Source organism: Panulirus ornatus, chromosome 2 (assembly GCF_036320965.1).
Source record: "Panulirus ornatus isolate Po-2019 chromosome 2, ASM3632096v1, whole genome shotgun sequence".
NCBI classification, from domain to species: domain Eukaryota; kingdom Metazoa; phylum Arthropoda; class Malacostraca; order Decapoda; family Palinuridae; genus Panulirus; species Panulirus ornatus.
Window position 1 is genome coordinate 17308113 of NC_092225.1, and position 13186 is coordinate 17321298.

Genomic DNA, 13186 nt, shown 5'->3' on the forward strand with positions numbered 1-13186 from the left:
ATTCCTCCCATATAATCATTCAAGACCTTTACAGTGAGCATGAACATGCTTAAGTATTTTTTAAAGTATATAACGTATATCTTTAGCCATTAAGAAGACTTCGTCATAGAAGGTACGTCGTAATGTAACCCTCCCTTCCCCAGCGGCATAACACAACCGGGGTATAACGTCAATAACTTTGTTTTCCCGCGCAAGCTATCCCACCCACCCAGCATGCCAGATGCCGCCCTGTAAGACAACTTTACCGTGTAAATCACAGGGATTAACGTCCTAATTTTCACTCTGGTGGGCTCCAACGCGACCGATACCTATGTTTTGGTTGTTCCAGGTGCTGTAATTTCGGCGCTTGAGATGGTTCACGTCTGACGTCGGGGTTAATTCATTTCTCCCCCCCACTCCCTCACCCTCCATGTACCGCTGTTTAGCCACGTAATTCATTCTTTTATTAATTATCCTTTGTCTCAGACTCCTTTCCTTTTTGTTACGAGAGTTGTCTTGATTAAGTGCTTGTCTTTCCTGTTTCAGGAAGAAAGCTAAACGCAGGTTAGGGAATGGAGGTCTTTGGGGACAAGATTAAGCATTCGTTTTTGGCATAAAAGTTTGAAGGAACCTTTTAGTGTAATCTAATGCTTTTTTTTCACCATATACACCAAAAACCAACTGATCTCTGATACTTAACTGGTCTACAGATGGTAAAAGACGCCAACAGCTAAACGTTCTAAGCTTACCTTCACCAGGCCAAGAATCCTCATCCAATCATCAGAAAATATACGAAAACTCAAAGGTTCCCAGACCAACTCACACGACAGGTGAGACGTGTGTGTGTGTGTACATATATAACAACACAGAAAAAAAAAGTAAGTAATACATTAATAGAATATAAGAGAAATGATAACGCGATAAGATATGAAGAACAAAAAAATTGGAGATATAGTTTGTGAAGACCAAGGAAGGAGCCACAAGCAATCACTCTCGCTACAGGCAATAATCTACCATGAATTATTGAGGGGGGGAAAAAAAAAGAAGATCGTTTCGTAGAATCATCAGTGACGTGAAGTACTGACCTCGGGGATTACGCTTGACGTGAGTTATCGCCCGAGAGAACGCAGTCAATATTGTTGCAGCTTAGCTCAAGTTGGTCTTTTGACTCGCGTAAAGATAAAGGCGAATAAGCTTGAGAGCAAAGCTTATTTAGAGTAAAGCTTATATGGTTCGTCATATACTGGTACAGGGGAACATCGGCAAATTAGTTCTTTGAAAAAGATAGAAGGAAATGAAGATAGATAGACTGATAAATGGCGATAGATACAATGAAAGAAAGATATATTAGATAAATAGATAAAGTTATCTGCACCACTACTGACATGCTGGTAACATCAGTCAGGTGCCAAGATAACGGAGGCCACAAATATCTGTGAAAGTAACACTAAAGCCACCCATTACTCTCTATGATAAACCCTTAAACATTGCTGCACATACATGACATGGGTCACTGGGCGAAACGCTACCTATTCAAGACATACTTCTCTAATGGCACTGGTAATTTGTGACTGGTAACTGTGTTACTGTGTTCCAGGGGTTCTGAAGAGGTGACAGATGTTCTTGCCCTTCATAATGGTAACACTGACTTTATGTCAGGGCAACAGGGATGTTACAGATGTGTGGATTTGTTACAATCATAATGTCCAAAATATAACTTTTTCAGTGGTCGGATAAAAGTTCTTATCGATGCCAAATGGAAAATGGAATTGGCTGATAAGATAGAGAAGTACCGAGAAAAAAGGATAAAATAACGAGAGTTTTTTTGGTAGAAGTGGAAACCCTGACTTTTAAAAAGGTTTAAACACAGCAATTAGGAATAGACATGAGAAGGCAAAGAGTGCCGATGCTTAGCGGTGAAGGGAAAGAAATAGACGTCACAACGACCCGTCTTCGAGTTGCAGACATAAGTAAAAGAATCAGTGAGTGTTCCAGCCCACAGAAGCATCAGACACTACTAAAATACATTCCCAGTCCTTAGCAATTCGGCTTGATAGGAACAGATGGCGAGATCTTTGTGTATTTACTTGAGTCTTGCCGTAAACAAATTTCAAGGTCGACCTGGGCAGCAACAGTTATCCTAAGAACAGTAACACGAGTGAATTTCAAACGGTAGCTGACAGAGTACAGAGTAGTGTTGGTGGTGAGGGTATACCTTCCTAGGGGATGAGTAGGGGGTTAGGGCATCACTTGTATTTGTTCGTACAATGATGGTTATATCATACCCCTTCTGCTACACTTGCGGCAGCCGAACCCGGAACCCTTGTAGAAGCAAAGGGAGGCGTGTTAAGCTTTCGGCCAACCAAGGGCTTACAGAGAAGGACACACTGTACGACTTCCTCACTTCTCTTCCGCACGGCACAAGTACAAACACAAAATGAAAGTGAACTCGGCTCCTCTCAATCGTGAATATCAGCTTGAAGCTTTCTCGAGGCCACGGAGCCTACCAGACAGGAGGCAGACCGGTACACTACAGCGAATGAAAGAGATCCTCGTTTTCTTCCCGCAAAAACGCTGAGCAAAACGGCCCCTCCCTTCGCCCTGTGAGACTCGCCATGATGGCTTTATCCTTGAATGGCTCCTGATGTCTCTTTCTCATGGCAAACCAGAGCTACTGCTGCGCGGTACGCACCCCCGCCAGCGCTACGTTGCGTGGCGCTATGTAGATTGCTTCATGTTAGCACATCAGTCAAGCTTCGGAGCCTGATCGGCTCTGGCCGGGTTGTTGGAAGGCAGGGACACCATGCGCGTGTAGCGACGACAACCCTGCTCGTGTTTAGCGGTATGCTAAGTGTCTCATGAGCAGGGTAGGTCAGAGCAAAGGAGTGGCGAGGTTCAGATGCACTTCAGTCACTCGCAGGCTGTGTGTGTGTGTGTGTGTGTGTGTGTGTGGGTGTGTGTGTGTGTGTGTGTGTGTGTGTGTGTGTGTGTGTGTGTGTGTGTGTGTGTGTACGATATTCGTGTGAAACAATAGAAACATTTACGGTAAAGGGGAATTGAAAAAAAAAAAGACTTACTACCTAAGCCTTAAAAAGCGACGCACGCCACCATTTATGCTCATTTGTATTGAAAAAATATGAATAACCACGTAACGTAATATGAATAACCACGTAACGTAATATGAATAACCACGTAACGTAATATGAATAACCACGTAACGTAGGTAATTCACGTTTGACAATCAACACTTGTGTATTTCACGGCAAAAAACAAAAGAAGTAGAGAAACAACTGAAGCTCAGGTACTACAATGAATGCAAATGGGACAAAGAACGCTGAAGTGTAACAAGAAATATGTATGTCGTAAAAATCGCACACGGGTACTAATCAACGCTCAAGTGTTTCAGTAAATGTATATATGCACTTATGAACACCAAAGAACGTTTAATGAACAACAACGAACATAAACGTAGCAGAGAACGGCTTTGTACTTCTATTTAAAAAAAGAATCCTACAAAAAGGAAAAGAATATAAAAAAAAGGTTGATTTACAGTTAACAATTATTTTTGCATGAGAGCAAAGCCCAATATCAAACAAATTCAACAAATTCAGAATCAAAAGACGAATTATCAATAAGATTAACATAAGAAAGATATACAAGTTTACCAAGGAATACTTGAATGGCGCTCGAAAATACAGATAATTTTTTCTTCCTTAACTGCGAATCAGACCTTGAACAAACGTGCTGCACTTCATTATCTAACTTTTGATTCAGATTCATAAGAAAATACTAAGATAATTTGCTCATTGCATTTACATCTACTAGCAGTAATCAAAGGTATAGTTATGGACAAGATTTGCAAGTTATCTGTTGGGGACCAGGTTACTGTGAACACCAGAGGTTGGCTGGCGAATCCTAGGGTTGAAGTGGAACCAGGTTATTATGAACACCAGGTTTTGGCTGACGAATCCCAGTACATGGATATCTAAATAACAGAAGACCTGATGATCTATGACGAGGTTATCTGCTGAAGGACAGTACTTGGGAAAGCCAGCCAAAAGAAGACCTGATAAACTGTGGCAATGTTATCTGTGAAGAGGACAGCATACAAAAGTTTACAAATTGTTACTAATGTCCTGCAGGGATAAATTTGCGGTACGACCAGTAACTTTGTACCTACCTTGTCACCAGAGGCTAACCATTTGATGGTAAATTTGAAAATTGCATTCAAGGACGTGGATGAAGAACTATGGATCTTGCTGTTTGCATTCTACATTAAGCCAAAACTAAAATACGTTCCTCAGGTTTAATAACCGCACTTGAAGCAAAAAGAAGTAAGGGAGAGAGGGTCCAGAGAAGGGCAACAATGTTCGTACTAGAATTGATAGAGCGATTACGGGAAAAGATTATAGATTGAAATTCATCCACCATGGGAGAGAGGAGAGTAAAGACTGACCTAATCACAACTTTTGATAGTTGAACCGGTATATAACGTAGGTTCGATAAATGCAGAGGCAGATCAACCAGAGGACATGGCATGAAATTAACCAAGGAACTTATTAGAAAAGATGTAAAGAAGGACTTTCATAGTACAAGAGTCTTGGCTAAATTAGGTAAACTGAGTGAGAAAACTGTAAATGTTTTACAGCATAGAAATGCTTAAAAAGTTGTATGATAATCAGGAAAGTTCAAGAGATTGGACCCCACTGCTCATTACAGGTAGGCAATTATGTACAGAAACACACACACACACACACACACACACACACACACACACACACACACACACACACACAAACAAACAAACAAACAAACATTAACATACACACACATCCATAAACACACACACATACACCCTAACCCACACAGAGTAACACAGACACAAACACACACACTATCTTTATCACCAGCGACCTCCCATCTCTACATTACCCATCTCTTATCACCCCTCATCATCCCACCACCCAATCACCCCGTCCCTGCCTTCTCCTCGCCCACTAATCCCGAATCCCCCACTCTGTAATCAGCGTCTCGGATCACAATAATCATCCTATTACATCCCAATTTTTATTCCAGGCCGGCCGCATTCCTTCCAGGGACGAGGCGTACCATGGAATCATCTCACTTGGGTGTCACCACACGTCATCCATTCGCTGGAAGACCAAGTTCCAGCTCACTTGGGAGGCATCCGGCTGCTGGAGGGCCAGTTTCCAGTGCATATGGGAGGGATCCCACCGCTGGAAGACCAGGTTACAGCTATCCGTTGCTGGTAGACCTGGTCTCAACCCACCTTAGAGGCATCCGGCTGCTGGAAGACTGCATTCCAGGTAACTATGTTTGGTAGACCTGGTTCCAGGCCACCTGGAAGGGATCTTATTGTTGGAAGATGGTAAGTTTCATCTCACATGGGAGGGATCCATGCTGGAAGGCCGTGTTCCAGGGCACATAAGAGGGATCCCAACTGCTGGAAGACCGTGTTCCAGTGCACTTGGGAGAGATTCGACAGCTGGAAGACTGGGTTCCAGAGCACATAAGAAAGATCCCACTTCTGGAAGACCGAGTTCCAGCTTACATGGATGCCATTAGACTGGTGGAAAAGCAGTTTCCACCTCACATGGGATGGTCTAGTGAATTCCATTCATTAGAGTTGGAGGAAAATGGGAAGTTACATATTCAGTATTGTCTCTTTGACTTAGACTGTACAGTGGCAAACTACTATAACACAACAGTGAATTTTCATTACATATCCTAAAAGAAAATGAAAACAGAGAATACGTTCTAGAAATATGATTTCTTTTATGCACAGAGAAAGACATAATAGAGGAAATACCCTACTAAGGTCCTCATCATCTATACCTTAAAAAGAGAAAAAAGGGAACAACATCCTCTTAAAATCGTAATATCAAAACAGCTTTCGAGTTATGAAACGCTGAGTTAAACAAGGTCAGGACTTTATCTCAGGACCCTCACCTCCATAATATCCCCTCTCCTCCTCTCCAGGTCTAGATCTCTAAACACACAGTCTGTCACTCAGGTAGTGAGGGTAATGAGCACACCTCGCGTAGTCACATGACGCGGCGCGATCTCATCTTTAATCTTCTCCAGCGAGGAGAGGCCCTCGCGACACTGTGTGGCCTCTGTGGCGACGCCTACGTCTTAATGAGGAACACCGTCTAGTGAAATATATGCACGATAAGCGAGATCATGAGAACTGATCGTAGGTGAGAGGGAGGGGAATCGGGGGAATAAGATTGGGAAGATGATGAAACTAAAAGGGTTCTTAATCTCAATGATATTCATAGTCTCATGATATCTAGATGGGGAAAGAGTACAGTTTCGGGTCATGTTTGGGTAATAGTTATATCTGCAACTTAAGTGGAAGTTATAAATCAGTATCACATATGTAGCCTAACTCAAAGGTCATTGATTACCATATTGGCAGTTTTAACTCAAAGGTCATTGACTATGAAATCCGTTGTCTAATTCACAGGTCATTATGTAGTCTAAGTGAAAGGTCATTATCATATTTCTTGTCTAACTCTTAGGTCACTGATTATCAAATATGAGGTCCATGTCTAACTTTCAGGTCACTAAACTAGATGTTAGTCGTAAAACCCTAACGTTATCAATCAAACTTTAGAAATAGCAATGTTCAGCCTTTTCTTCTTTGTTTCTTCAGAAAATGAATACAGATCCGCAAAACTCGTCAGTTTCCTGAATTCCTGAAACCGTACCTAATCGACAACCATCAGTATTATTACTGGTTGGTTCTGAAGCAGCCAGCAGCGTATCCTCCTGAAACCATCTGGGGAGTGTGGAGATATGCATGATAGCTAATGACGCAGAGATAAAAAAAAGAGAAAGAGTTCCAACCGATGATACAGATGTACCATCGGTGTACAATTATCAGGAAACCTTATTCAAGAGAATAGCCAGGGGTTTGTCTACACCGTGCAGCCAGGTGTCATGCAAAACATGCAACCTACCATAAACTGTGGCCCTCAGTCAAGGCAAGCACGGATCCAGGGGAAAAAAGAAAAGAAAGAGTCAGTCACGATTTACTGGGGGTCGTAACACCACGGGAGGCGGTGCGCGGCAGGTGTTGAAGCAACACGAGAGGAAACACTGGTTAGTTTTTCTCTTCATCGAAAAAGGAGTGATGCTTCAACAGCAGAGGTTCAACACCAAACAGTTACGGGTCGAAAGAAGCCAAGAGAATCTGGGTGTAGATGCTTCGAACTGTTGTTCCACAGACTTTCTTGAAGCCTCAGAAGTAATCAAGGATCAGGTCATCAGTTTTCAAATGAGATTTGAGTGGATGTTAGTGGGGTTTATCTTGACTGTTTAGTACCGCAAGTTGTGGCGGTATAACATCCAAGACCATTAGGTCTAATACTGATGCCACCCACTACGAACATGACTCCCATAAGGTGTAGCAAGAAACTTAATGTTATCTGGCCATTGATAAGCCTTGCTGCGGACACTGTGGCCACGTCAAGCTAAGCTGCATGATGCCTGCTGGCTGTGTGCTATCTTTATGCAGCTAATGATGTTACGTCCTCTGTCTTATCCCTTGATTTTTCGAAGAACTGACCAAATCTATTTTCATCACTCTGGTAACGTAAAGGCTATGATCGCGTCGCCTTTCACTCTTCTCTTTTCCAATGGTGAGCATATTCAAGGTCTCTAGCCTTTCCCTGTAACTCAACTCTCTTAATTCTGGCACCATCGCTGTTACCTTCCTTTGGACCTTCTCTTTTTGCTCTATGTGTGTCTTTAGGTTCGGCGACCAAACATGAACTTGGATGCAGTTCTGATATTTGACTGAAAGACAGTTGGTCTGACTATTTTCCTACAGAGGAACTTTGAGGACAGGGACTCCCAAGTCCCTCTCAGGTACACATTCCTGCAGCTTATTGCATACTAAGATGATATTCATATAGAGGCCTTCTTTCACTGTGTCGCATCCTAATTATTTTATCTCGAGTTCAATTTCATCAACCACGTATCAGACCAATTTTTAGAGCTTGCTTAGGTCCCCTTGTAAGTTAATGCAATTCTCCTCGCTTTTCCCTTTTATCTCAACCTTTCTACGTCATCTCCAAACATATTCTGGTGTGTGTGTGTGTGTGTGTGTGTGTGTGTGTGTGTGTGTGTGTGTGTGTGTGGGGTATATCGTGAGGGTCATCGACATACCCAGTGTTTTACACGTCATGTGGGTTATGACGACGAGAGACACAAGGAATAATGCACGTTCTACCCATGAGATCCAGCTCTCCAACCAAAAACATCATAGTCATTAGAAGCAGACGTAAATCGAGGCAGTTTTGTATATCAATTGAAGCAGACGTAAATCGAGGCAGTTTTGTATATCAATTGAAGCAGACGTAAATCGAGGCAGTTTTGTATATCAATTGAAGCAGACGTAAATCGAGGCAGTTTTGTATATCAATTGAAGCAGACGTAAATCGAGGCAGTTTTGTATATCAATTGAAGCAGACGTAAATCGAGGCAGTTTTGTATATCAATTGAAGCAGACGTAAATCGAGGCAGTTTTGTATATCAATTGAAGCAGACGTAAATCGAGGCAGTTTTGTATATCAATTGAAGCAGACGTAAATCGAGGCAGATTTGTATATCAATTGAAGCAGACGTAAATCGAGGCAGTTTTGTATATCAATTGAAGCAGACGTAAATCGAGGCAGTTTTGTATATCAATTGAAGCAGACGTAAATCGAGGCAGTTTTGTATATCAATTGAAGCAGACGTAAATCGAGGCAGATTTGTATATCAATTGAAGCAGACGTAAATCGAGGCAGTTTTGTATATCAATTGAAGCAGACGTAAATCGAGGCAGTTTTGTATATCAATTGAAGCAGACGTAAATCGAGGCAGTTTTGTATATCAATTGAAGCAGACGTAAATCGAGGCAGTTTTGTATATCAATTGAAGCAGACGTAAATCGAGGCAGTTTTGTATATCAATTGAAGCAGACGTAAATCGAGGCAGTTTTGTATATCAATTGAAGCAGACGTAAATCGAGGCAGTTTTGTATATCAATTGAAGCAGACGTAAATCGAGGCAGTTTTGTATATCAATTGAAGCAGACGTAAATCGAGGCAGTTTTGTATATCAATTGAAGCAGACGTAAATCGAGGCAGTTTTGTATATCAATTGAAGCAGACGTAAATCGAGGCAGTTTTGTATATCAATTGAAGCAGACGTAAATCGAGGCAGTTTTGTATATCAATTGAAGCAGACGTAAATCGAGGCAGTTTTGTATATCAATTGAAGCAGACGTAAATCGAGGCAGATTTGTATATCAATTGAAGCAGACGTAAATCGAGGCAGTTTTGTATATCAATTGAAGCAGACGTAAATCGAGGCAGTTTTGTATATCAATTGAAGCAGACGTAAATCGAGGCAGTTTTGTATATCAATTGAAGCAGACGTAAATCGAGGCAGTTTTGTATATCAATTGAAGCAGACGTAAATCGAGGCAGTTTTGTATATCAATTGAAGCAGACGTAAATCGAGGCAGTTTTGTATATCAATTGAAGCAGACGTAAATCGAGGCAGTTTTGTATATCAATTGAAGCAGACGTAAATCGAGGCAGTTTTGTATATCAATTGAAGCAGACGTAAATCGAGGCAGTTTTGTATATCAATTGAAGCAGACGTAAATCGAGGCAGTTTTGTATATCAATTGAAGCAGACGTAAATCGAGGCAGATTTGTATATCAATTGAAGCAGACGTAAATCGAGGCAGTTTTGTATATCAATTGAAGCAGACGTAAATCGAGGCAGTTTTGTATATCAATTGAAGCAGACGTAAATCGAGGCAGTTTTGTATATCAATTGAAGCAGACGTAAATCGAGGCAGTTTTGTATATCAATTGAAGCAGACGTAAATCGAGGCAGTTTTGTATATCAATTGAAGCAGACGTAAATCGAGGCAGTTTTGTATATCAATTGAAGCAGACGTAAATCGAGGCAGTTTTGTATATCAATTGAAGCAGACGTAAATCGAGGCAGTTTTGTATATCAATTGAAGCAGACGTAAATCGAGGCAGTTTTGTATATCAATTGAAGCAGACGTAAATCGAGGCAGTTTTGTATATCAATTGAAGCAGACGTAAATCGAGGCAGTTTTGTATATCAATTGAAGCAGACGTAAATCGAGGCAGTTTTGTATATCAATTGAAGCAGACGTAAATCGAGGCAGTTTTGTATATCAATTGAAGCAGACGTAAATCGAGGCAGTTTTGTATATCAATTGAAGCAGACGTAAATCGAGGCAGTTTTGTATATCAATTGAAGCAGACGTAAATCGAGGCAGTTTTGTATATCATTGAAGCAGACGTAAATCGAGGCAGTTTTGTATATCAATTGAAGCAGACGTAAATCGAGGCAGTTTTGTATATCAATTGAAGCAGACGTAAATCGAGGCAGTTTTGTATATCAATTGAAGCAGACGTAAATCGAGGCAGTTTTGTATATCAATTGAAGCAGACGTAAATCGAGGCAGTTTTGTATATCAATTGAAGCAGACGTAAATCGAGGCAGTTTTGTATATCAATTGAAGCAGACGTAAATCGAGGCAGTTTTGTATATCAATTGAAGCAGACGTAAATCGAGGCAGTTTTGTATATCAATTGAAGCAGACGTAAATCGAGGCAGTTTTGTATATCAATTGAAGCAGACGTAAATCGAGGCAGTTTTGTATATCAATTGAAGCAGACGTAAATCGAGGCAGTTTTGTATATCAATTGAAGCAGACGTAAATCGAGGCAGTTTTGTATATCAATTGAAGCAGACGTAAATCGAGGCAGTTTTGTATATCAATTGAAGCAGACGTAAATCGAGGCAGTTTTGTATATCAATTGAAGCAGACGTAAATCGAGGCAGTTTTGTATATCAATTGAAGCAGACGTAAATCGAGGCAGTTTTGTATATCAATTGAAGCAGACGTAAATCGAGGCAGTTTTGTATATCAATTGAAGCAGACGTAAATCGAGGCAGTTTTGTATATCAATTGAAGCAGACGTAAATCGAGGCAGTTTTGTATATCAATTGAAGCAGACGTAAATCGAGGCAGTTTTGTATATCATTGAAGCAGACGTAAATCGAGGCAGTTTTGTATATCAATTGAAGCAGACGTAAATCGAGGCAGTTTTGTATATCAATTGAAGCAGACGTAAATCGAGGCAGTTTTGTATATCAATTGAAGCAGACGTAAATCGAGGCAGTTTTGTATATCAATTGAAGCAGACGTAAATCGAGGCAGTTTTGTATATCAATTGAAGCAGACGTAAATCGAGGCAGTTTTGTATATCAATTGAAGCAGACGTAAATCGAGGCAGTTTTGTATATCAATTGAAGCAGACGTAAATCGAGGCAGTTTTGTATATCAATTGAAGCAGACGTAAATCGAGGCAGTTTTGTATATCAATTGAAGCAGACGTAAATCGAGGCAGATTTGTATATCAATTGAAGCAGACGTAAATCGAGGCAGTTTTGTATATCAATTGAAGCAGACGTAAATCGAGGCAGTTTTGTATATCAATTGAAGCAGACGTAAATCGAGGCAGTTTTGTATATCAATTGAAGCAGACGTAAATCGAGGCAGTTTTGTATATCAATTGAAGCAGACGTAAATCGAGGCAGTTTTGTATATCAATTGAAGCAGACGTAAATCGAGGCAGTTTTGTATATCAATTGAAGCAGACGTAAATCGAGGCAGTTTTGTATATCAATTGAAGCAGACGTAAATCGAGGCAGTTTTGTATATCAATTGAAGCAGACGTAAATCGAGGCAGTTTTGTATATCAATTGAAGCAGACGTAAATCGAGGCAGTTTTGTATATCAATTGAAGCAGACGTAAATCGAGGCAGTTTTGTATATCAATTGAAGCAGACGTAAATCGAGGCAGATTTGTATATCAATTGAAGCAGACGTAAATCGAGGCAGTTTTGTATATCAATTGAAGCAGACGTAAATCGAGGCAGTTTTGTATATCAATTGAAGCAGACGTAAATCGAGGCAGTTTTGTATATCAATTGAAGCAGACGTAAATCGAGGCAGTTTTGTATATCAATTGAAGCAGACGTAAATCGAGGCAGTTTTGTATATCAATTGAAGCAGACGTAAATCGAGGCAGTTTTGTATATCAATTGAAGCAGACGTAAATCGAGGCAGTTTTGTATATCAATTGAAGCAGACGTAAATCGAGGCAGTTTTGTATATCAATTGAAGCAGACGTAAATCGAGGCAGTTTTGTATATCAATTGAAGCAGACGTAAATCGAGGCAGTTTTGTATATCAATTGAAGCAGACGTAAATCGAGGCAGTTTTGTATATCAATTGAAGCAGACGTAAATCGAGGCAGTTTTGTATATCAATTGAAGCAGACGTAAATCGAGGCAGTTTTGTATATCAATTGAAGCAGACGTAAATCGAGGCAGTTTTGTATATCAATTGAAGCAGACGTAAATCGAGGCAGTTTTGTATATCAATTGAAGCAGACGTAAATCGAGGCAGTTTTGTATATCATTGAAGCAGACGTAAATCGAGGCAGTTTTGTATATCAATTGAAGCAGACGTAAATCGAGGCAGTTTTGTATATCAATTGAAGCAGACGTAAATCGAGGCAGTTTTGTATATCAATTGAAGCAGACGTAAATCGAGGCAGTTTTGTATATCAATTGAAGCAGACGTAAATCGAGGCAGTTTTGTATATCAATTGAAGCAGACGTAAATCGAGGCAGTTTTGTATATCAATTGAAGCAGACGTAAATCGAGGCAGTTTTGTATATCAATTGAAGCAGACGTAAATCGAGGCAGTTTTGTATATCAATTGAAGCAGACGTAAATCGAGGCAGTTTTGTATATCAATTGAAGCAGACGTAAATCGAGGCAGTTTTGTATATCAATTGAAGCAGACGTAAATCGAGGCAGTTTTGTATATCAATTGAAGCAGACGTAAATCGAGGCAGATTTGTATATCAATTGAAGCAGACGTAAATCGAGGCAGTTTTGTATATCAATTGAAGCAGACGTAAATCGAGGCAGTTTTGTATATCAATTGAAGCAGACGTAAATCGAGGCAGTTTTGTATATCAATTGAAGCAGACGTAAATCGAGGCAGTTTTGTATATCAATTGAAGCAGACGTAAATCGAGGCAGTTTTGTATATCAATTGAAGCA

General features: G+C 40.4%; 1 protein-coding gene across 1 annotated transcript in view; it reads right to left on the bottom strand.

Moving 5' to 3' along the window:
- LOC139753739 (protein Wnt-4-like) overlaps positions 1–13186 on the bottom strand; it is a 192262-nt gene that overhangs the window by 158478 nt on the left and 20598 nt on the right. The gene's annotated exons all lie outside the window — the stretch shown is intronic.